General features: G+C 42.3%; 1 long non-coding RNA gene across 5 annotated transcripts in view; it reads left to right on the top strand.

Annotated features, from left to right (window-relative positions):
• The window catches only part of LOC119483061, a 38,023-nt gene that overhangs the window by 5,235 nt on the left and 7,234 nt on the right, over window positions 1-25,554 (top strand). The window contains exons 2-3 of one of the 5 annotated variants that reach the window (XR_005205602.1): window positions 1,190-1,246; window positions 23,706-23,835. This is a non-coding gene — a long non-coding RNA (uncharacterized LOC119483061). Of the gene's footprint in view, window positions 1-1,189; window positions 1,247-15,296; window positions 15,457-15,495; window positions 16,233-22,011; window positions 22,365-23,237; window positions 23,836-25,554 lie in introns of those variants that run through there. The other 4 variants (XR_005205605.1, XR_005205604.1, XR_005205603.1 and 1 more) reach the window with 4 other exon arrangements.

Raw genomic sequence — 25,554 nt, 5'->3', positions numbered from 1 at the left:
ACGGTGCTCATGTTTTTGGACAAAAACGTGACATGGATTTATTTGGTTTGAGGGTCACCGAGTTTGTTCTCAGAGACATTTCATGTTGGACGACACTTGTTCCAAGAATCAAACGCAGGCCAAGGCAAATGCTAGAAATGTTGAAACGGCATGACCTATCTAACCCCTGATTGTAGATAATGTCATTTTCAAGGTTCCGTGTACATATTGCAGTAAAAGGGGATTTTTTAGGAATGAAATAAAAGCCGATATTCAAACTGAAACCACCTACTCAGCCTCTCTCATGATATTTGCAAAAATCTTGAACTATTTGAGTCGTATGTCTGCAAGAAGAACTAGTAGGACACACTGCTGCTGCAGCACAACATAAATAAGAACAATGGAGATACACTCTGGTTTTTAGTGAACTGTGCTGTTTATGGAATAATGCAGTGGCCTTCTCCTTCCCTTTACTTGTTGTGTGCATGTAGAAGTTTGTATTAATATAGCAGAAGGGCTGGTTTCCTTGGAGAACATCCACTTAAGCCTCCATCTGGCCCAGGTGCCCTTTGTGTCGAGGCTGTAACGGACTTTCTGCTTTGACCTTCCTAAAGGGCAGAAAATTATTATTATATGTATTATTGTACAGGCTGAATAGACACATTTTCATCTTGAATGGCTGCTCCTGTTTGCACAATCAGTTGTCTCAAAGCAAAACATATTCTCTTTTGAGACATAACATATTCAACTTTTGTGTCTTTCTAAATACATGATCATATTTATTGTGCTTGTTTAATAAAGGAAAGTATAGAATAGTAATAGCTTTTTAGCTTGATTCAGCTCATCAGTGAACTAAAAATTATAAATCAGTATATCAATATTATTAATGATTAATGAATGATAATGAATTATTGTGTAATCACAAACAAAACGTATATGGTTGAAGAGAATGAATAGATTCGTGCTGGTGCTCTGCCCAACAACACTGACATGTAACAACAGAACTGTTCCAGTAAGAATGTCCTGTGCTCAGTTTGTACTGGCACACTGTGAGAACAAACGGAGCACCACACCACATCTTAATCCATCACCGAGCTCCATTATTTTGTTGTAGTGCAGGACGACACAACGGAGCGTGACGTTCCACGCTTTTAAATTTTGTCATTTGAGTCTCTTTTTTTTCTTCTGTGTCTTGTGTTTTCCGGTGCAGGGCAAGTGAGGACACCAGTAGACGTGGAACCACGAGACCTCAGATACTGCAATGCAGGTGAGCACATGATCATGCTAACACACACACACACACACATGTCCAAAAATATTGTGTTGCTCACAATTTCATGGTCACAATGCTACTGAGTAGGATAACATGAATTTCAGGATTCATGCTTCAAAAGGCAAAATGGTCAGAGCTACTTTATTATGCCTCTAAAATGTTGCTCATTTTATGTTATTTTCTTTGTTCAATACAAATCATATGTTGCGTATAGTGCAATAATTTGACCCGTTTGGCTATATGCTTCTCCCTCAGCCAGGCATCTCTTGAAAAATACTTTGTTAATCTAAAAGGGACTAACCTGGTTATGTAAAGTTTGAAGTATAAAATTGAAATTGAAACTTGATCTAGAAAATCAGCATTTCTTAATAATATCTCTGGAGTTTGTTGAAGCCGACTCTGGGCATCCTTCCCCCAGCTCTTGTGAAACCGTAAGTGATAGCAAGACAGAAAATAAGATGATTAATGCTCAAACTCACAATCTCTGTCTAATGTTTCAATACAGCCAAGTATAATTTTAACAGGCCATAATAAGCAGAATCAGATCTGAGCAATGAGCCGCAGTTTGTCCAGCAACGCCGTCAGCACTCTGATTTTCCCAGTGAAGGGGAACGACGCCTGGCTTTAGTTTTGGAGCGTCGTAATTATGTAGGAGACTTGGGGGGATATGACCGGAGTGGATTTTATGGAAGGAGACTCTCTGGGAAGAAATAAAATAGTTGTGTGATAATTTTAGATTTTTTATTTTCTTCCATGAAATCGATCCTAACAAGGTGACGTCTTTGACTCCTCGTAAATCAGACTACATATGTTGTATTATTTATTTTTGGAATTTATGCTATTTGAAAATGTGGTTTTGAGTGAAGCTGTACAGTGAGTGAGTAACCTCAGGCTGTTGAAAAAAAAGATTTATGTTGTTTAGAGCGAAAGTTGTGTGACAAATTATTGTGCGTGGAATGGAAGAGCATTCCTGACAAAAAGACTTGTAACATTTAAGTGGTGTACGTGTCTCTGGCCCGGGTGAAATCCTGGTTGCAAGTAGTTTATCATGTTTGTTTTAACTCGCATCGACTACCAGATGGGAGGAGTTTACTGCTGCAGTAGAATTCCAACATCAATATCAGGCTCAGAGTTCATTTAAGCTGCTCCAAACGTGATGTTCCTCTTAATCTTATGTGTTTCCATGGTGATAAAAAACCCCTCCTCCACACATATGACTGTTACATACATACAGTATTCTGTATGTAAGGCTTTACTGATGCCACAGTATTTAATGCCTGTATTGAATGAAATATTCATAACCTTAAGATGCTCTCTTTTTACGGCCCCACTGTTACATGACATGGAAAAGTTGTGCATGTCGCTCACATAAACTTTTACTATTTCCCCATAATTCAGCATGACATATTTATTTGGAAACATTAGGAGCCCTCACTGGAATATGAAATATAATTCTGTGGATTTGAACAATGCTTGGCTGCCGGATATATTTTTGACCGATGGAGAGGGACAGAAGAGGTTTTTGTTTTGTTGTGGTGGCTCAGCCGGCCTAGACCTGTCATTTCCCTGTGATGTTCAGGGTTCAGGTCTGACTTGGGACCCTCTGGGCCCTTCTGAATTGCAGCATGAAGTACCAGCAAAATATTCCAAAATGAAGTATTTATTCTGAATAATATTCCCCATCAGTTAAATAGTGGATATGTAAATTATTGATTAAAGCTGTTTTTAATATTGTAGCCGATCCAGGGGGCACTAGATCTAATGGCTTGCAGTGTTTTTTTTATTTTTAAATTTGATTTAAGGTTAAAGGACTACATACACATACTTGTAAAGGGACATAAAGACAGCAGCAACAACATATATATATATATATATATATATATATATATATATAAAAACATAAAAAAAGAAAAGAAAAAAAGGTGCTGCCTGTTTTAATAGTGCAGTGTCAAGAGGTAATTTCATATTCATATACATACAACCAACCTCATATATAGATACATATATCTATATCTACACATGCATTCATATACATATCCGCTTAGGCACATTTGCTTACACATTATACAGCCAAAAAAAGGACATATTTACATCCATTTAGTTGACCTTTATCGACATTATTTATTTATTTATACATTTTTGGTTAACTCAACAACATCTTTACCCTGACTCAAAGATGATATGAAATGATGAAAATGATATTCTGTTCTTTATTTCTATTAACATCTTTCTCAAGAACCCACTGATGTTTCAAAAACATTTTGAAAGGTTCAGTTTTTAATTGCTGTCTTTTTGTAGCTTTAAATATACTGTATATGCTTTCCCCATCATAATGATAATAATGATATTCAAGTCTTTTCCTTCTTCATCATCCCTTAAATCACCAAACATTATGGATAAAGGACAACTATAAAAATTTGATTTGTAAACTGAGATCCACTTTTCAACTTTAATCCAAAATAATGCCAGTTCCTTACAATACCAAAATAAATGAATGTCTGACTCCTCTTCCTCCTCACAGACTCATCTACATAAGCTCCATTTCTTTTCTTTTTTTTTTAGCATTTTCTTAGTAGGCATTAAGTATTTGTAGATTAGTCTTAGTTGTAAAATTCTAATGGAGACATCAAAAGAAGTTGTGTAAATACATGTAAATACTTTCCCCCATGGGATACATTTTTGTGTAACAAATCGTCCCATTTAGACTGAATAGCTTCTGGTGCAGCAGACATGTTTTGAGATACATGTATAACTGATATATTTTCTTGTTTATTTTTCTCTTATTCATCCATGTTGCAACCTTAATGTTGGGGCAACATGCCGTTTGTTTTGTACATAATGATAGCTTCCTTTTCCAGATGTGAGGTATACTGTAGCTGCACAGAGTTCATTATATGTAAAAAGGTCACAAACATTACCGTATACTAGTTTAAGTTCATCATAAGACAGGATTTCGCCCCCGCTATTCAAGAGGTCATTTATATTATAATATTCCTTTTTCAAACATTGATTCAATAAAGAAAAGCTGATCATTAATCAAAAATATTTCTATTGTAGCACCACACTTGGCTCTGGATTTCATATCTTAATTCTAGTTGATGATATCGGTATTGAAACCAACTGACTAAGGCCTCTTCCAAAGAGCCTGATAAGTATGGAAATGACTTTCTCTTTATTATAGTGAACTGAAAAGCAGTTAACTGGAGGTAAGGATAGAGTTCTTTGTGGAACAGAAGATGAGCAGACATAAATAACTTTGCTGAGAACCACTGTGGATTTAAGATAAATTTAGGTATGAGGGATGCTTTTAGTGCAGAGTTGAGTGCAGTAAGGTTTAACAATTTTAGTCCACCGTGTTTGTAATCATTATATAGACAAGCTCTTTTAATTTTGTCAGGCTTCCCACCCCATAAAGAATTGAACACATTTTGTTCATATTTTTAAACAGCTCTTCTCCTGGTTGAAGGTAATGACATGAGGATATAGATAAACTATATAGATAAACTGAGGAATCACTAAGGAATTTATCCCTGTTATTTTTCCATATAAAGTTAAATTAGTCATTCCCCAGACTTTGAATTTTCTGCCGACTGTATGTAGCTTTCTATGAAAGTTTTCCTTCGTGATAAGTTCCATGTTTTTAGGGATATGTATACTAAGGACATCTATCGGGCCATCTGGCCATTTTAGTGGCAGATTACTATAGAGGTTCAAATTTGTACCATTCAGAGATCCAATTCGTAACACAGTACATTTATCATCGTTAGACTTTAGTATGGAAATAACTGAAAAGTTATTCATCTCTTCAACTAATGCAGTAAAAGATGCAACATTTGGCTGAATTTGAAAGTTTACATCGTCCGCATACTTTGAGATTTTTTCCAAACTAAATAATACTAAATAGATACGCAGACAGCGGACATCCTTGTTTCAATCCTCTGTACTGCTTAATTGTTTCAGAAAAAAGCCAACTAAACATTTATAAATAAAATCCAAACATACTTTATCATTTATGGCTTGTAGTGTTGGGTAGTTGAAGGTTTAGCAGTGTATCCACCTGCGTTATATAAACTATGTCTTGCATGTAAACCCCTCAAGAGTTAAAGTAACTAGCAGTAACTTAAAGATAAATGTAGAAGAGTGAAAATGTAATGTAAAATAAGGGATGCACCAATCCGACTTTTTCAGTCCCAATACGATACCTGGGCTTTGGGTATCGGCCGATACCGAGTACCGATCCGATACCAGTGTGAGGAAGTGACTGGGATCATTCTTTTATGTATAAGGCAACATCAGGCCTGACTTAAACATTGCTTTCCTTACTTAAAATGTAAAACAAATTTAACTAGTAATTTATTATTTATCATTAAAATAAATCGTACACCAGCAACTTCAGGAAATACAGTTGAAGTGTAAACCTTTTTAATGCATCAACAAATTGATCAAAACTGCAACAGGAATTAAAATGCCAGTATATAATTTATATATGGCAGTATATAAACATAGAATTGAATTGAATAGATTGGCCTATTGTCACGATACCTGATCCAGCAATTTCAGTCAGTATCGGCCCGATATCCGATCCTGTATCTGTATTGGTGCATCCCTGTGTAAAATAGAAATAACTTCAGTAGTACAGAAGAACTCAATGTACTTTTGTGTCTCAATGTACTTTTGTGTCTCTACCTAATAGTTGCTAGCAAATAAAGCAGAAATGGCAAAAGTTATTTGAATATATAAATAGGAAATGAAGAATTCTACTTTCACTTAAATGCACTCATTGTATTGTTCTTTATAGTAAACTGTTCAGACCCACAAAACAAGCTAGTAAAAAACTATTTGTAAATACTGTTAGTAGAAGTCTGGTCTGCCAAGGCCATAAGTCCCTCCACAACCTGGGCACTACTTTCTAAATGTGTTTTTGCATAGACAACCTTATGGATGTTGTGTTAAAAAGTTCTCCGTAAAATATCTTGCAGTATTTTTGTCACGATCCCCAGTGTCATCTCTCTGTCTCTCTCTGGTGCTTCTCTCCCCTCTCGCTGCCTCTGCCCTTCTCCCTGCAGAGTTTTAGCTCATGTGTGACCTCTGCAGGTGTCACTCCACATAGAGCATGGCTGACAGACCCACTGCAGGATGTGGGATCAGCTTTCTTTTCTTGCAAAGCCCATCGCTGAAAATGAAAAAAAAAAAAAAAGACAGTAAATGTCGTACTAATAATTCTCAGCTTTATATTTACATGTCAAAATAAGTTGCCAGAATTTTAGATGAAAGGTTTTTACTCAAGACAAAAAAAGCAGAATTGGAAAATGTTCTGTTTTGTCAATATGAAAGCAGCTCTTTATGTTGTGTTATTAAAATTCTGTAACATTATGTATAAAAAGCAGTAATATTTAAACCAATTAGTTTATGCCACATAACTATGACCAACATGGGCTCAGTAAAAGCAGTTTAAACCCCAAAGCACAACTCTGAGACCAGGCCGGTAAAATAAAAAGTTTACTCAAGGTCAAAGGCTCTCCTTCACATGCTTGATTCTGGAGACATGGAAAGTGGGATGGATCTGTATGGAGCGGGACAATTAAAGAGTAAATGCTAAATGGACTTTATATAGCAATTTGGGGTTAAGTGTCTTGCTCAAGGATACTTCGACATGTGACCGGAGGAGCCTTCCGATTGGTTGACGACCTGCTCTGCCCTCTGAGCCACAGCCGCCAAGAGCCGACCCAATGACCCTGGAGATGTTGAAGGGTCCCATGATGCAAGGGACCAATTTCCTGGACTCCACCCACGGACATAGCCAGCCAGACCCTCTGTCCAGGGATGTAGCGAGGAGTCAGAGTATGGCGCCGGTTGGTACTCTATAGTCCGTCTGCCCATTGGACTGCGGGTGGAACCCAAAGGAAAGGAGACATACACACTTTGATTGAAGACTGCCAAACTCTTCCCAGAAACAAGAGGTGAATTTAGGTCCCCATTCAGACACAATGTCTCTGGAGAGCTCACGCAGGCGAACAACATGTTGTTGCACAGCTCGGCTGTCTCTTTGGTTGTGGGTAACTTGGGCAGCGGAATGAAATGAGCAATTTTGGAAAAAAAAAGGTTTACAACTCTAAGAATGACTATGTTACCATGAGAGGGAGGCAGACCGGTGACAAAGTCCAGGGAGATGTGAGGAATAGGCAGCGGTTGGAAGAGCCCGGTGGGTGCCTGGTGGGAGTTCTCGTGCTGAGAGCAGACCGTGCAGGCGGCAGTAAACTCCTGGGTGTCCTGTTCCATTGAGGACCAACGGAAATGTTTGCGAGGAGAGCCATTGTGCGTCTAGCCCCAAGTTGACAGACCAGGCGAGAGGTGTGCCCCCACTGGATGACCACCGGGAGCTGGATGTTCTGCTTGTTCGATTCCCCAGGAGACTGCTCTACTGATGGCAGTTGGACGGATCTCAGTCGGTGGGACTGAGCATCTAGCTTCACATACTTGGAGAGTGGGTGGTATGAAATTTGAGGGGTGGTGAAGACGGGAGCTTTGGAGAAATGACACTCTAACTCTGAAGGCCTCCTCGGTAGACTCGGACCAGACGAAGGCCAGTCCATGACTGCCTTGACCTTGGTGGAGTTCACCTGGATGCTGCCTGCAGTGACAATGAAACCCAACAAACAACTGGTTCTCCAGCAGTCTTTGAAAAACACACTGCACATGTTGCACATGTTCATGTCATCCAAATATACAAACACAAACTTGTTCAATATGTCCCAGACCAGGTCATATACTAGGGCTTGGAAAACTGCAGGAGCCCTGATCAGACCAAAAGGCATCACCAGATATTTATAATGGCTGCTTAGTGTGTTAAAGTTTCAATGAAATGCCTAGCAGAGTGCTATTTGATTCTGCATCTTAACGTGTTTCCTGTAAAAAACAGTAAGCTAGATAGGGACTTATCGCTGATATTGATTGACGCTTACAGAAGCCAATAGAGCTGAATGTGCGTTACACCCCCCCTCCTGCCAAATTCCAGATTGACAGTAGCTACTAGCTCAACATGGAGTACAGCCTACTCTCTGTTGTCGAGGACTTATCGCCACCACCATCGCCTACGCCAGCGGTTTTTACAGACAAATCGGACAGGGATGAAAGACGACCACAAAGCAGTCATTTTTGGATTGAGGCCATACATGTGTGAGCCGAGTTCCGAAGCCACCAGTGTTGCTTGTGAAGAAGAGACTCAGGCTCGTCCCCCCAGATAGAGCTAATGCATCCCAATGGTAGGCCTGTATCTATATTGGACGCAAAATGAGTATACGCCCCCAAGTGCAGGATGGAAACGACAAACTCTAAAATACCGTTGTCATTGTTGGGCCAGATACTGACATATAGGTGATGACCTGTGCAATACCTATATGATAAAACAACTCAAACATCTATTTGGATTTCATGGGAACCTTAAAGGTCATCTTCCACTCATCTTCACTTCTCAAGCCACACAGGATCGCTTCAGAAGGACAGAAGAGCTTCGGGGCTTGGAGGCGGGAGCAGCGGGAGCAGGAACGAGATGGAGGCTGGGCTTGGGTGGAGAGCTGCTGGAGTCGACTGGGTCTACAGGTCATGATTGTACTGGAAAGGCTCGGTAAAAACAGGTTTGAACCCCAAAAAACAGGCCGGTAGAATAAAAAGATAGAGTTTACTCAAGGTCAAAAACAGGTTTGAACCCCCAAAAACAGGCATGCAGAGGGGATAAGGCAAACTTCTCCAGTATGGGATCAGGCTGGAGAGCAGGAGTCCAAGAGGGCAGAAAGGGGGTCATAACAGGTAAAACCCAGGCAGGCGGAGAAAATGTGTGAAACACTAAGGCAGAAGCTCAGTAGACGATTTGGTTGGAAATTAACAAAAGTGGCCAGTACGTTACTGGGCTGATGGGGAATGACGGGAGTAGTAGGATCTGAAAACGACAGGAGAGTTTGTACAAGGCAGGGAAAAAATCAGACGAGGAAGATGTGAGATTAGGAATTGGATTGTGACACATGGAGGTTAGTGCCTTAGGCAGTTTCATACTGCATATCTAAAATATTAAATTAATTATCCAAGGTATTATATTTTACTGATCAGGTGAATCCAGACAGGAGTCATTATTATTAAAAGCCATTAATCCAATTACAAAGGAAACAATTAGAGTCAAATGAGTCGGAGAAATATTAAAAACTTGAAACAGTTGAGGTTTTAATTATGTTATCAGAATGTACATCATGCATTTAGTTTCTACACATTTACAGAGTGTTGATTTGAGAAGATGACTAAAGAAACTTCGGGTGGTTGGTTTACCTCTCACCACATCCCTACTGTTGTAATAAAAACCCTTCATTTGATAGACCACCATAGTTTAGTGGAGGTCCAGTAGGCAGCATGCCTCAAATCAGGTGTTGTCCAGATGTGCTGGTGAGAGCCATCCTCGGGCTCCTACTAATCTCTTATTTGGAGAGAAGAGACGGAACAAGAAAGCCCTCAATGACCTCCAAGAGCCTTTTGTGCTGTATACTGTTCTTTTAGTATCAGATGGAGATTTATCTTGTACAGAAACAGCCTCCTTGTGTCACATTTACAGTCAAGTGAGCACAAATTCATGTCATATTTCATTTAAAGGTGGTTTGTTTGGAATTTTGATCGATATTTCCATCTCAGAGCCTCCCACAGTGCCTTCATTTTTAGCATTAGTGAATACGTTTTCATGCAGAAGAACTTTGTTTTTGTAACCCAGTTAACCCAGTTGTGGGTTGACTCATGCAAATCTCATATCTCAGTCTGAATAGCTCATACTCTGATTATGGAAAACCCCAGTCGGGTTGTCTGGCTTCCTTCCATTTCCTTGGCATGTAAACACCTTACTCACATTTGAGTTATTTGACACTGACACAACATCCTACTACCATATTATGGGTTAACTACTCATCATTGGGATTATTTTTTTTCCTTCGTATTAGGCTTATTTGAATGATTAGAAGAAGGTTGCTGCTCTTTCATATAGTTATTTACTCTCTATTTGAGATCATATCTATGTATTTCTCTGTTACCCCCCTCATCATTTGTTCCCACTTGGTCCCTCTCTTCATTTCCTCTTCTATACCCCATGGGCAGAATTAAAAAGTAGGATATGATATTAGCCACAGGGACACACTGAGTACCCTTGCTAAAAGCCAAGGTGGATTAAGCAGCGTCTGATTATCAAACACGACCGGTGTCATGAACGAGGAACAGTTCAGGTCCAATTACAAAGTATTACATACGAGGTAATTATGGGTTAAAGTTCAGAGAAGTGTAACAGTGTTGGTGATTTAGTAAAGGGGGCTGGATTACTGCAGAGGTGTAAGGTAACTTTATCTCTGTGTTCATGAAGTAATGAGAGTGGATGGTTGCTCTCCACCAGACAACCAGAATGAACTGTGCAATGGCTAAAAGAATCTGTCCCTCTCTGTCTCTCTGTCTCTCTCTCTCTCCGACCGGGGGCTACCCTGCCTCCACAGAGCGCTCGACCGCTGCTGCATTGTGGCCCGGGGCCTCATTTGAATGGGCCTTTAGTATTTTGTGTGAACAAGTCAGCGCCATTTGCATTTGTTCCAGTCACAAAGGTTTAACAGGTCAATAGGGACTCCCTGGCAGAAAACTAACACGCTAGGGTACCTTTTTTTCCCCCTCCCTCCCTTCCGCGTCTCCTCCATCGCTGTGGTTGTCAGGCCGGCTTGTCCTGGTAGTATGTAACTCAAGCATGTGGCGCCTATACATGTGTGTGTTTAAGTGTGTGTGTATGTGTTTTAGGACACAGCAGGCAGCAGGGTGAGAAAATAGGAGCTAATACTCTCCAGGCTGAACTGACAAAGGGTTAATTAACATACAACTTATAGCAGCAGCTTGTTTGAGTGACAGAGAGGGTTTGTTTTGTGTGTGTGTGTGTTAAAGAAAGAAACTTTTCTACACACCCACACCTGCACATTTGTGTCTGCAGGCCTGCAGAGTTTAATTTCCTGATCCCGGAGTATTTACACTCTTAATAAAATTTGTAACACGGTGTGGAACAATACGTGCCGATACGTGGGAGCTAATTGCACCTTCAGCAGCTTCACCGCGAGTGTGATGGCAGGATAAATGACCATTGTTTCCATTTATAACGAGATAAAGTAGCACTCTGCTTGAAGGGCTTTCAGTTTGTTACTTCTCTCCTCGGTGGGAACTGGACACATTATGGAGAAGAAAAAAGTCTCCTGTTTTGTTATTTAGAAGCAAACAAAAAAACTTTGTAGTGTTATTGAAAACTAATGGAAGCTGTTGGATTAAATGTGTCAAACTAGCTATAGGGCTGGCATATCCTTTAAAAGAGGAGCTAACTTTGCTAACATACAATTTTTCAACGCAGTGTCTGCAAGAACACAAGATCTTTCAATTCTATTTTTTTTTCTAGTTTCTTATATACGTTATTAACCATATAAGAGCCTTAAATGGGTCACGTTCAAATAATTTCATGTCTAATTATTAGCTTGCTAATTTGTAGTGCTTTTAGGAAAACAATTACACCTCCTGTAGTATTGGTCCTTGCTACATGTAGGGCTGTCCTCTACCAAAGAAACTCTTAGCCGACTAACACTCATACGATTTTGTTGACTGTGAGTTGATTTAATCCTCCACAATCAATCACACGACTTTAAATCTTGTGTTCACCAGAGATGTGCTCATAAGTTTCTCAGAAAATAAGTCATTCAGCATGCAAAAAGCATAAAATATGACGAATCAACTAAAGAAATCCTAGTCGACTAATACAAAAACAACCTATTAGTCGACCAATAAGCTGAGAGGGGGCGGCTGTAGTTCTTGTTATTGTAAAACTGTTATTTTATTTTTGCCAGCAGGCCTATTTGAGGAGAATATCTAGAGAGAACAGAATATCATCTCATTAAAGATTCATTGTGTAAGGATAGCAGAACTACTCTCCTCTTAGTGTAGTCTCTGTCGTGTGGCCGGGTTTGGGGGCTTTCATAATCCAAAACTAACAGCACAGCGAACAAGCAATTTTTGTTATCGACAAAATATATTTACGTAATGATATATTTAAAGAATGAACCCAGTGCGAGCAGCGGGCTACGCACTTGAAATAATAGAATAATGCCGGTCCGCAGCATTTCCAACCACGTAATGTTGGTTTTAAGTGCAGTCTGGGCAGCGGGGCGCCCTCGTGCTCACAGAGATTGTTCTCCATTTAACATGTCAGAGGCTGCATCCTCATAACAGCCAGGTGTGCTGCTGAAGGGTCCTCAGGCAGGAAAGTGAACCCCCACTCCCCCCCACCTGCTCACCCACTCTGGGTAAGAGCTCCCACCTCACGAGTGAATATAACTGTAGTGTCAGACTTTCCACATCGCTGACAGCTGCCGACTATTAGATATTTCTATTTTATAATTATCACCCTCAGCCTCTTTTATCACTTTTTTCTATTTGCAGTGTGGCTTTATCAAAATGTAATCTTCAGCAAACAGCGTGACACACAATTGGTATTTACCACAGTGACATTGCCCTGGAGAATTATTTGTATAAGCTGCGTAGTGCAGAATGAAACCTAATGCCCTGTTCAAGGTCAAGTGTTTTCATGGTTTAAATAAAGGCACAGGAGTACGGGTGTTCTTTTGCAACACTTCATGTGTGCTGTATATGTCTGTAATCCTCCACAATGAAATACACTTGCATTATTTGTGATTGGAATATTAAATATACCATGTAAAGTATTAGTTTTCAATGTGTATGCTAATGTGTAGTTTATGCCTGAACAAAGGTAGGAAGTGCACACTGTATGAATGTTCTATACACCAAAATATACGTATTTTTGAGGGCAGACGGATCCTTTCTATAGAGGAAACCCAGGAGTTTGTTGCTCATGAAGGTCTGTACTCCCATGTTAAATGTTGCTCCAGGCATTAGCTAGTTTAATCACTGTGTACACTAACATGTACACTATAAGGGACTTGCCTTAGAGACTTGGCGCACGTAGCATAAATATAGCAGAATATACAGACGCGCACAGACACATAGTGTATATAGTAGGATACAGAACTATGTACACATCATGCACAACCGTACACATGATTAAATCTCACACTGGTTGCATTTCTATCAGCACATTACGAGTAGTTCTTGAAGAGCAGGGGGTATCTGACAGACAGCAGAGGAGGGAGAAATCAAATATTTGGTGGCAGACGACCTGAGTGGGAGGCTTGCTTACAATTGCTCCTGTCATGCTGATCTGAGCTCGCCCCGGCTACAGCGCCTCGGTCTGCCGTGCTCGTTGCGATTGTTTGTGTTGAGCCCTGCGACCCACTATTTGGACTTCTCGTTCCATTATCTTTCAAAAAAACTCGCTGCACTTTTGGGTCCCGAGCAAAAGACAAGCAAAGTGAGAGAGCCCCAGCGTCAGGTGCTACAAGCTGCTAGCTAGGCCTGCAGCCAGGCCCAGAGAGCCAGACCTGGCAGCTCCGAGGCTGCGACGTGTGAAACGCTGCACACAAAGGAGCTCGCTCCATCTGTATGCACCCTACATAGGCAGGCTTTTGTTGCAGCCGACAGGCACATGACTGCTAGCATCTTAACCCCTGAGAGCCAGCGTCTCTTTTTCCCCTCTCTGCTGCACACTGCAGCAGCAGACACCTCCGCGAGTTAATACTGGGAGGACAAAAACACAACACTTGATTTAAGCTAGTGGTTTATTAGTGATTTACGTGTTTTGGTATCTCTGCGGACGTTTTCGTTCAGATAAAAACTCCTGGAAAATATGTTTAAAAAGTATAATATAGATATCAGAGTATAGTTTTGGTGTAATATGACAAATCTGTTAATGTTCAAAATGAATGCTATACATTGTTTGAAGAATTGGATCAGGGCTTCATTTTTTAACAATGATTTTGGGGTTAATATCGAGGTCAGCTATGAATAGGGAAAGACCAGAGAACAAAAACAAAAAAAAATGTTCACGTGAAATATATGTAAAAATATGCAGACGGATATTTTTCTGTGCTGCTGTATAGATTCACAAAACAATAAATATGCAGGTCATATGTAGGATGGTTTTCACATTTCAGCTCCGATTGCAACTTTTCTTATTTGTCTGTAGATTTTGCATAAAGTTGTAGGGACAGTTGAGAAATGAGACCGCCGACTCCCACTGGGAGACCCTCTCTGTAAAATCCAATTAGAGATAAATCACCAGCATCAAGACTCCACGACTGAGGCAGTTAGGAGATGCTCCGACCTATTAGCACTCTTCATTTTTATATTTCAGCGTGCTACGTGGACGTCCTTGAGTAGATCATTAAGTGGCACACACACACACACACACACACACACACACACATGCTCTCTTTCTCTGTCTGGGAATGTTTTTCTTATTAAAACACAGTGAACAAACAATAAAAAAATATGATACAAGTTATCTTCTAAATTCAGAGCCTTTACTTGCTCACATAAATGGACCCTGTCGGTTTCCTGTAGTTCGCCTCGTGTTACCCAGACAACTCCAGACGTGTGCGTGCATGTATGTGTGTCGAGTCGGGAAGAGCATGTGTGTGCACACTCGTGCTTGATATGAAATCAAACAAACACTCTTATTCGGAGTGTTCCCGAACCCCTTAGTCAGCCGAATCGGATACGGGGCGACTGAAACGAACACGCTGTCACTCAATCGGATAAATGTCTGATTTTCGGGAAAAAATAAGAGAAAGGAGGGAAATGAAAGGAAGAACAGAGAGGTTGCAGTTAAAATAAAAGATGGCTTCACATCAACACCCCCCCCTCCTCTTCCTGCAACCTTCCTTCCACATATGAAATGTGGGTGTACGGTCCCGACGTGGGCTGGGGGATGCGAAGGGCTCCTATCTGGGCCGAGCTAGGTCACGCAGGCCCATCCACCATCCACGCTGCAGTAGCTCTGCTGTCTGCTGTGACGTGGCACTGAACTAGAACCAACAGCAGGTCCGAACCCTTTAAGAGGTGGTACCACTCCCTGAAAGTGCCACAGACCTGCATGTAAGCTGATGTTTGATCAGAGCTGCAAAAATAATCATTTATTAATGCGGGATGGACCCCGAAATGTGAGCAGCATGTAACTGGGAATCAGGAGGTGTGTGTGTGTGTGTGTGTGTGTGTGTGTGTTTGTGTTGGGAGGAAGTGAGAGAGGAGGGGTAAGTTTCAAATATCGAAAATGCGTATGAAAAAATATTTTGAATTTATCTTTTTTGCCTGTCTGTAGTTTTGTCATTTGCCTTCGCTTATTTGCATTATTACTAACGAGTTATTCCGGAGTAATAATTTGAGCTGAAATGTTTTAGCCTTGAGAGGACTTGACTTTGCATTCAGAGCTTTATTTCCCTGTTCCATCTAGCATCGCAGAATATTTCACAACGAATTTAATGCAAACTCGAATAAGACCAAGGTAGCATTCGCAGCATTAGGTTTTGTTGTAAATTGAATTTTGCGATGCTCCATACTGCTCTCAAAATCACAGGAACAGCATCAGAGTGGCGTTTCTTTGTTCCCCGGATAAAAGTGCTTGTAATTACTTTTTTTGTAAGTGTCCTCGAGATGAGCAGCGTATTCTGTTTCGCTAAATTAGAAACCAAACTACTTTCTAATAAACCTGGCTGTTTCAAAAATGACCTAGAGAAGGGGGAGTCTCATGGTTAACTAAAAGTAGGACGATGATTCTCCCAAAGCACACTGCCTTTACTCTAATGAGAGACGAGCTGCACACAAAAAAAAAAAAAAAAAAAGGACGAGCTTGTGAAGCTGTCAAAGTGCTGCTTGTTTAGGATTTATTGTCTGTTTTTAAAGCTGTTTAGGACACTTGTCTAAAGCGAGCGCAGGTCCATTTTGTCTCTGCTCTTTTCCAACCTTTGCTCTGCTCTGCTCTGCTGCCGAAAAATGCTCCCTCCTCACAGAGAAGCTGGGTTTTTCAGAGGTGAGTGGCTTAATGCTTATCAAAGAAATACATTAGAATCAAAGTGCTCTTGATAAGTGTGAACTGTGTTTTGGGAAAAAACACTCCACAATGCTTTTTTTTTTTTTTTTTTTTGACCTTGCAGGCTTTCACCACTTTGTTTATTTAAAGCTTCAGTCAGCTGCTTTTACCCACTTGTGCGTTTGTAATATAAACATTTAAAAAAATCATTTTTATACACTGATGAAAATGTATAATGAATTTAATACTTAAGTTTAAAAATGTGAAATAATAATAATAATAAAAAAAGGTATACGATCTAAGCAGTTCCCAGTAATGATAGCTGCATTTGAAAAGGATGATCTTTTAATTACATATTCAAAATGTCTGAAAGGTCTGAAACTGGAATGATTTAGTAAACGTTTATTTTCTCCACAATTGTGTATTTTTAGTTTCCCACCTTTCTAAAGAGATTTAGAGTTTGAAAAGACATCCTGGAGAAAAGCCTCCGAAAAAAACACTTTTAATTGCACAAACTGAGAGAAAGAGTTCTCATTCATTTATAAGTGTTTCCAATTGAAACTGCAGCTTGAGTACTTTATAAAATTGTCATATCCTAATTTTTAAACCATAATTAATAAAGAGTTTTTTTTATATATAATTTAGTCACAATGAAGCTTTGATTGAAAAGGAGTGCGCTCCATTATGAACTTTTACCATTTTTACTTTCCAGAGTTCACTTTATGAAAAGAGGTCAAAGTTAAATTTATGATGAAATTCCGTCCGGCAGAATTCAGCAAAAAACTAAATTATCATCATTTTGTTGTTAAAATATATACAGAATCTTTTCAGAATAAAAGTTTGCCCTTTTGCAAGGAGGTCCCTTTTTGGAAATAAAAAAAACCCTTTCTTTTAATCTTATTAGGTTACATTCAAATTTAGAATTTATTTTTCAACTTTTCTTGTTTTAAATAAAGTCCTATATTCTGTCAAGTTGCTTTTTAAATGAATTCATGAATTCATTCAGGCTTTTTAAAAATTAATCCGGAGCAGGAAAAAAAAAGCATTTTGATCCCTGACTAAAAGAAACTTCCTTTTTTTACTACACTGATGCTGGTTGGACTGATTCACATTACATTAGCAATTATTCACAATGTGCTTTATTTTAATAATACTGTTATATATCATTATTAGTATTTATGCATATATATGATGTCTTTCTCTTTTCCTCTTTTTTAAATAAATAGATTGGCTTTTATTCACTAAATGTCAATTAAAATAAGAGAGAAAGAAATGCTGTAATGTTTCAGACTCTTTTTGGTGTGAAATAATTATATTTCATACTCCATATGAACTTTGAAACAATTAAAACACTTTATTTGTCCCTGACATATTTTGAACGAAAAGAAGAAATCATTAAATATGACGTGAATGAATCAGATTGAATAAAAAGCGTACAGTACATGAGCACACTTTGTTGCTGGTCGTCCACAGACTGCAGAGAGTTAACCATCGTGTCTGTTTGGTCCCAAAGTGACTGAAGGAATTCATCTCTGTGTCTCCGTCAGTCCACTCGTTGGAGCTCTCCGATTTTTGGCATTTGTTAGAAAATAACTTTGCTTCACATATAGAGATATGTTGCATGACGCACAACGTTTTCGTATCGATTTGGCAACTTCTAAGCAAGTGTGTGAGTGACTGCATCAGTCGGGCCGCCATGTTGTCTCCTCCTGTCCTCCATTTTGTGATTCTGCCTCTCGGTTCTTGCTCGCCTGCTTTTATCGAAGTTTTACCAAACTTCCTCTGGCTCTTTATCAATGTGAAAAATATAAATCATATTCCTTTCACATGATTTATTATTTTTAAAGACCCATCAGGCTTTTGTTTTATTGCTGAGACAGATAACCTGATAACTTTTAGTTAAGTATCTTCATTAAAAAACGTAAATCTGCCTCCTACTTGAACCAGATGAGAGCAGCCTGGCCCGGCGTGTATGTCCTGTGTGTGTGACAAGGCCTTTACCTCTCAGAACAATTTGCCCATGTACTCAGCAACACCTATGTGTACCTAAAGTTGCACACGGCGTTAGGTTTTATAGCTCCGCGGCGCGAGCGACTGTGACCCGTGGCCCCGTAATGGCCAACGGGGGTCACGGAGGTTAATAGAGACTGATGTATGAGGCCCCCGAGTGACATCCCAAAGGGGATGGCCCCTTAATCCTTATTAGGCCTCTGTGTTAGTGATCCTTACCTTTCAAAGCAAACAGCACGCTCCCTTTGCGGCGGGGCCCCGGCCTGCCCCCGGCGTTCCACTTCTGACCCCGGGGTCGTGGCCTTTGTTCACAACCCTTCAGAGACTGACCTCAGGGGTCACGGCTGTAATAGAGAAGTTGTCAAGGCGCGTGCTGCCGAGGGGCCCCCTCAGCAGACCACCTCGTAGAGGGAGCGGGGCGCGCCGCACTGGTCACCGAAGAGAGGAGGAAAGCGTGTGTGTGTTCGCTGGAGTGTGAACGTATAGATGGCTGTGACTTCTAAGGTAGAAATACAACCGGGGTTATACGTGTGAGTTATTACCATTCACATCTTAAGCTGGTAGAAAAAAAGAAAAGGCCTGAACTTTGGCATTTTAAATGCAATAAGTCACGTATTCACAGAACCGCGGAGAGGGTCACGTCTCTCTTTACCGGCCTTCCCTTCCCAGGGGGTTCTACTTATTTAACTACATTTTATTAATCACTGACTAAAAACTACAGGTAATACATCGAAGAAATCGCATTTTTGATGCAGAAATTTTAATTTTTTTGGTGTCTAATGATGAATTTCCTCTAAGAGAGAGCTGCTGGTTGGCTAATCTGTTCAACTTCCTATAAGAAACATATCATTTGTTATTTAATTCACGTTGTGATTTACCTATATTTGTATTTTTTTTGCCATAGAGTATTAAAAATATTGTGGCTCATATTCAGCATGTCCCAGGGCAGCTCAGCACCGAGCGCTGTGTGTGTGTGTGTGTGTTTGTGTGTGCTATAAATTGAATCTGTGAATCGGCGGTGTGTTTTGTCGCGGCGGATCCGCGGGATGATTCATAAGGATGCGAAGGTGCCGGGGGTCTGATAAGACCACTGAATCAACAACTCCATTGTTCCAGCTCATGAACTATAACTCATGTTGACTGGGAGACATTCACTGCCATGTTGCCACCGAGCAACATGAGTTGTGCATCATTGACACATTTCACTGCGGTCAGTTTATTTGATAGTGTTTCGTATTTAAAGACGGCGTGGTAAAAAGCTAATCACTCTGCTGCAGCTTCTCTTCTCTCTTCACCTCCGGTGTTTCAGATATATGTGACTTATCAAATATCAACAATGCTTTGACACACTGACCATGAATGTAAAAAGGCACAGCTTTGGATTTAACCTGGAGGTGAAGATGGGGGGAAGGGGGGGGGGGTTGATGAAAAAAAAAAAAAAAGGTTGTGGTTGTGGACTCTTGGAAGGTGTCGTAAATGAGGTTGTTAATATTGGAGTTTCATCAATGGCAGCATTACGCAGGCCGCTCCTGCAGGGGCGAGGCCGCGCAGAGGGCTACAGTGTCAGAAGTTGGCAGCTAAGCCAAAACCAGAGTCGTATCCTCAAGTGAACTCTCCACGACGTACGGTGCAACAGGCCCTGCCAAGTTTTTTGAATTCCTGCCACATGTTAGATGGTAAACAACTGACTAGCAGAGACAGGGTCTCAGATAGACGGAGGAGGCTCTAAGTGACTCTTCAAATCGCCAATGAAACATGTATTTGTTTACAGTTTGTTTGATTCATATTCAGCATGCAGTTGTTGTGGCGTTTTGTGCTTGCAGCGACTGTGATTGGTTCAGAGATGTGGCGAGATGTGACGTCACAGGGTTCAATCCGATGACTGTTTTGGTGTTTTTTCATCAAGAGTGACTTTATATCTTGATAAAGTGCATTTGAATCAAGGGTTGCCTCTGGTTGAACCCCGTAGTGACCTGATTTCTGTCTTTCTCGTGCTCGTTTTTTCTCGACTGGAAGTTTTTCGCGTTCATTGTGTGTGTTTGTGATATGCGGATGGTGCAGCAAGACGCAGAACACAGGGAGTTTTTAGAGTGTGGAAAGCTGAGGAGAGTTAGGCAAGACAAGTGCACTCTCTCTCTCTCTCTCTTTCTCTCTCTGGGTCCGTCCTCTGAGGTAGAAAACACACACAGCAGCGTAACGCCTTTTCTTTCAGCTTCCAGGACTAAGAGTGAGGAGGTAGGAGACACTGCAAACTAACCAAGCGGCCATATTAGTTCGCTGTTCAAATCGCTCACACTCGCTCTCTGGTCTCCGTCGTCTTCTCAGAAACACACACATAACGAGAAAACGGCTCAAACATCAGGAGGTTTCCCCACCTTTTATTTGTTTCAATGTGCGCCATTCCCCCTTTTTAACTGCAACACAGATTGAAATCAAGAGCAGCTAGCTGTGCTCCATGATGTGAGATCCGTCGTTTTTTTTGGACAGTTTTCCCTTTTTCCCCTCTCTTTTGTGCGGCTGCTACTTTGGGGAGAGAGGAGGGGAAAAAAAAAAAATGTTGCCTGTGCTGAGTTCTGGGTTTCTTTTGGGAAAGAGAAGAACTGGAGGGGAGGGGAATGGCGTCCAAAAAAGAGAGGAAGTTGTTTTTCTGCCGCGGGGGAATCTGTTGCAAACAGCTAAGGGGCATTACAGCGTTTTGGCCACAGAGAAGTTTTCGGGGAGGGGAAGTCGGGGTGGAAAACCGGACGGGTGTGAATAACCTTCAGCAGGCTGATGCGGAGGTTGGTAGGTGTGCATGAGACGGGGCGGGGTGGGTGGGTTGGGGGGGGGGGAGAAAGACAGCAGGGTCCTCCTCATGCAGGCTTAAATTAACACTAGCTGCTCAGAGCAGCGCTGTTTATTACTGTAGGCTACAACGGTGCTACTGAAAGGACAAGAAAGGGTGGGAGACAGAATAGGCTGGACACCAGAGGGGGGGGAGGCGGAGAGGGAAGGAGGGTGCAGGACACGAGCAGAGTCATCAGCAGAGTCCATTTTATCGTTCGCTTACTGCCCGACATTTCTCCTCTCCTTTATCCGCACGCGGGGACCGCCGCCGCTGCCGCCGCACATCGCAGCAAGGGCGAGGGTGGCCTAGTAAATGGCACATGGCGGGTGCACTGCGGTAAATATCACAGGATTTTACAGCACCAGTTTCGCTGTTGCAATCGTGGCAGGGCAGTCGCACCCAGGTGCTTATCTGACTCCGAGCGGGTGCCAGAACAGCCAATGTAGCTTTTCAACTCATTAACATGTCTGTGGTTCGAGAACAAGAGTCAGTAATCAAGACGATATTCATCTGCGATCACGCCAGACGTTCTTTTTTCGGGCCTTTATTAAGGGAACGCCGTTGAGGTTTAGTGATAAAGGACATGTAGGTCACAGACAAACGTCTGATAGTAAACTCTCTGAAATGAGAAGATGAATGTCAAAGTTAGGTGTTGTCCCAGAATCCTTTAATCATTTAAGAGTGTTTGCTGTGACTCTCCTCACCCCCCCCCACCCCTCACCCCCCACCACCACCACGCTCCCCACCCCGCCTCATGCACGCGCACGTCGCGCCGGGCCAGTGATGAAAACGCGTAGTGCGCATGCACTCCCACACGTCCCTGTTTCATCATCAGCTGAGCCCGTTCTCCTCCACTCACAGCTCTTCTGCCCTCCCTCTCTCGCCCCCTCCCCTCCCTCTCTCGGGCTCTCGCTTCTTTTTCTATCCATCGCTCTCCTCCTCCTCCTCCTCTCTCCCTGGGTCCCGACCACATGCAAGAGGGTAGACTAGGACGCTGCAGCTCTGAGAAAAAAGAAAAAAAAAGAGGGGAAAAACGCTCTGCTGCTATTTCTACAGGCGGGCCCTCCCCTTTAGCTCGGCTGTGCCAAAAGAGGGAGGGATTTTTTACTACTCCCAGTCCCAGGATTTTAACCCCCTGCCTGCTCTCGCTTCTCTCTGCAAGATTCTGCTCCTCAATATCATGCAACAAGTGGCTTCGCTTTACTCCTACTTCGACATCGCCAACGCCATTTGCGAAGACGTTTTTTTCGGGACCTCCGATTTTCTTCACTTCGCGGGGCGCCGATGCACATTTGGTCAGTTTTTTTTTACTGCTTCTGGGTTGTTGTCTGTTAGAGTTAAACTGGACGGGGAGAGAATCAGTGTTTTTTGGGTTCGTGCTCTACCCGTGATGCGAAGGCTTTTTTTTTAGCACGTGCTCCCTCGCTTGCTCGCCATGCTTCCTTTCCTCGTGAGTCCTCCCCTGAAGCCGAGGACGGAGACAGCAGTTTGTTTTTTAGCACGTTGTTCGACCAGCTGCTCAATTTGGTGTTACCTGTGCATGTATCTTGATTTCATCAGGCGATTATTCTCATGTATTTTGCTGTGCTCTTATCTCTCCTCTGCCCTCCTCCTTCCTCACCCTTTCCATCTCTAGACCTCTCCCTCTTTTGGGTTCTCTGCCCCACCCTCACTTCCTCACGCTCTCTCCCTGTCTCTCTCCTTCTCTCTCTCTCTCTCTCTCTCTCTCGTGGGCAGTCTCCAGTGAAAGGGGAGCAGGAGGGCGGAGCAGGGATGGGGCTTTTTTCTGGGACAGGTGCCAATTCCAAACAAAAGACACAAAAAGCCAAAAAAGAGCGAGATAGTTCCCAACGACAGGAAAGAAAAGTGGCATGTTTTAAGAAGTGATTTGTAGTAATAACATGTGTGTGCATGTGTAACTATTCTTCTCTTGCAGCACTTTTTTTTGTGTTGCATGAGCAGAAGAGATCTTGAATCCTCTCTCTCCCCCCCCACCCTCCCACCCTCCCACTCTCTGCTCTCTTGCTCCCGTGAAGGCATTTGAGTTTGGAGCGGGGGAAAAGAAGGAGGGGCGGGTGGAGTTTGGAAGGGGCAGTGGGAGGCGGAGCATCGCCTCCTCTCCTCCCTGTCGAGTCTTCTGCATTATTCATATGCCTGGGCCGGTGCTGCGATCTGACTGGCTGCCTGGCTTAGCATTCACCCGACATTCAGCGGCTCTGTTTGCTAACATTCCTCATTCAAAGCCTTGTTAGCTGCCAGACGGGAGGAACACGCGACTCCATGGGAAACCCACATGGCCTCCTTATTGTGGCGGGTCCTGACAGTCTCAGACTAGGAGGTGGCAGACAGGGGAGAGCGAGGGGAGCCGGTTTGTAAATATTAGAAGGCAGTTTAGCTGAGGTTGGGCAGGTTATCCGAGGCTGGGAGACGAGTTTAGGGTAAGGGGGCCAGACTGACAGGGTAGAACCCAGACAGAGGGGCAGACAGACACATAGACGAGGCGGCGAGGCAGACAGGGAGGCTGGCACTTTCTGGGACTCTGAATGGGTCTCTCGCTTGGCGTGCCCGCCTACTCCTTGCAGGGAGTGCAGAGCTGTGTGACTGAATCGGAGCTCCTTCTCTGCCCTTCTCCACAGAGAGGATATGTGGACATACTGCGTGCAGCTCCAGAGGGATCCGGCACAATGAGCGGCGAGGATTTCGGCGCTTTACCCCCGGATAGCTGACGACTGCGGTGTGTGTGCCAGTTGCCTACAAAGTCTCTGGGTAAGTCTGAGAGTGTGTGTGTGTGTGTGTGTGTGTGTGTGGGTGTGGAGGTAAATGTGTGTGTGCATGTAATGTGTGTGTATGAAGCATGCACACATGCTTTCCTTTTGACAAAAACGATGACACACAAAAGACGAAACAAACGCCACAGCGCGACTGCGGTTGACCCGATCTCCGAGTTTGTGTGTTTAAAGTCTGGGTGTTGTTTCCTTCAGGGCAACACGAGTATCCGGAGAGAGGAGGCTTAACTAAATATAGGCAAACCAGGGGGCGAAACGTGGCACGGGCTTTGAATTTCAGACGGAACGGAGCTAATCTCTCCTCTGGTGCGTTTCCTACCTGCAGTTTTGCACCCCAGGTCGGCCTTTTGTGCGTGTGAAAGAGAGACGGTTTTGGAGGGAGCAGAGAGGGACTAGTGCTGTAATGTTGGGCCGAGGGCCAGACAAGGCCTGCTACACAAGGCCGAGCCACACCAGAACGCTCCCTCTCTCTCTCTCTCTTCCTCTCTCTCTCTGTGTCTCTCTCCCCTTTTCTCTCCTGGTTAGCTATCAGAAAACTATTAACGCCGATTCTCACGAGTTCTCTCATTAAAGCCTCGTCTCAGTGAATACGTGCAATGTTTCTGCTTTGTAAATAAAAGGTTAAACATTTGAAAACGGGTCGTTGCTGACACGTGGCCACACGTACAGTAGCTTTGATACAGCTCGAACAGGCCCTTTCGGACATACTTGTTATTTATGCTTTATAACTAATGCGGCTCAAATATAAAATGCTCCTTTTCCTTTTTTTTTTTTTTTTTTCCTTTACGTAAACAAGAACAAATGCTTCAAGGCAGTAAGCTGTAGACATTTCTCTTTAGTTCGATTATACGCTTTGAAGACTCAATTAAATCCAAAGCCATGTAACCTACATACACAGCATTTGGGTTGTGTAATTGAGCCGGAATAGAGCGGTGTGCTTTAGAGAAAGCATTTATACAAGTTGCATCGTCATTAATATTAGTATCACACCTGCTTCATCCCTCAGGAAGAATATCAGCTCTAATTTTCTCTGTATTATATCATATTTTCCACGTTAATTAACAATCTCAAGGTGCCACACCCCTCGCTGATGCCTTCTAGTGTGGCTTCTTTTAATTATCGCACATAAATCAAATTTTTTTTTAACAAGCTGCTAATTGAAAATTCTTACATTTCTTTTTGTCCACATAGCCTGTCGATATGGCTTCATGTTTGAACACCTCAGCACATCGGAGTCTACCATGACCGAAAGGTAGGAGTGGAGGCAGCGTGACTCATCACAGATAGCTCTAGTCATCCCACCTACGTCCTATGTTTGACAGGCCTATTCATCTGCCACTCTCGCACCGCGGGGCCTGGCGCGAGCCCCGCCGTCAGTCACGTCGGCAGGAAACTTCGCTCGCCGCAGTCGGTGCGTCCGAAACCCCTCTTCTGAGACCCCCTCAGCCAGGTGAACTCACGAGTTAGTACGTCAGCGTTTGGAGAAGGGGGCGCGTCATCGCTGAGCACCAATCGGCTCACGAGGTGCAGCAGTAAATACTGCAGTACAAATCAAATGAAGGATGCGATTGTTTTTTTCAGATTTTTCTTTGCTTTTCTTTTCTATTGCTTTCCTTTTCTACACACACGCTGTAGAAATAAAAAGGAAATATTTGCGGCGAGTCGTGTTGCTCTTCACAATCAAACGCCCTGAGGGGAA

This window comes from Sebastes umbrosus, chromosome 23 (assembly GCF_015220745.1).
Source record: "Sebastes umbrosus isolate fSebUmb1 chromosome 23, fSebUmb1.pri, whole genome shotgun sequence".
Classification (NCBI taxonomy): Eukaryota; Metazoa; Chordata; class Actinopteri; order Perciformes; family Sebastidae; genus Sebastes; species Sebastes umbrosus.
The sequence above is the reverse complement of the archived record's forward strand: the minus strand, read 5'-3'. Positions and strand labels throughout refer to the sequence as shown.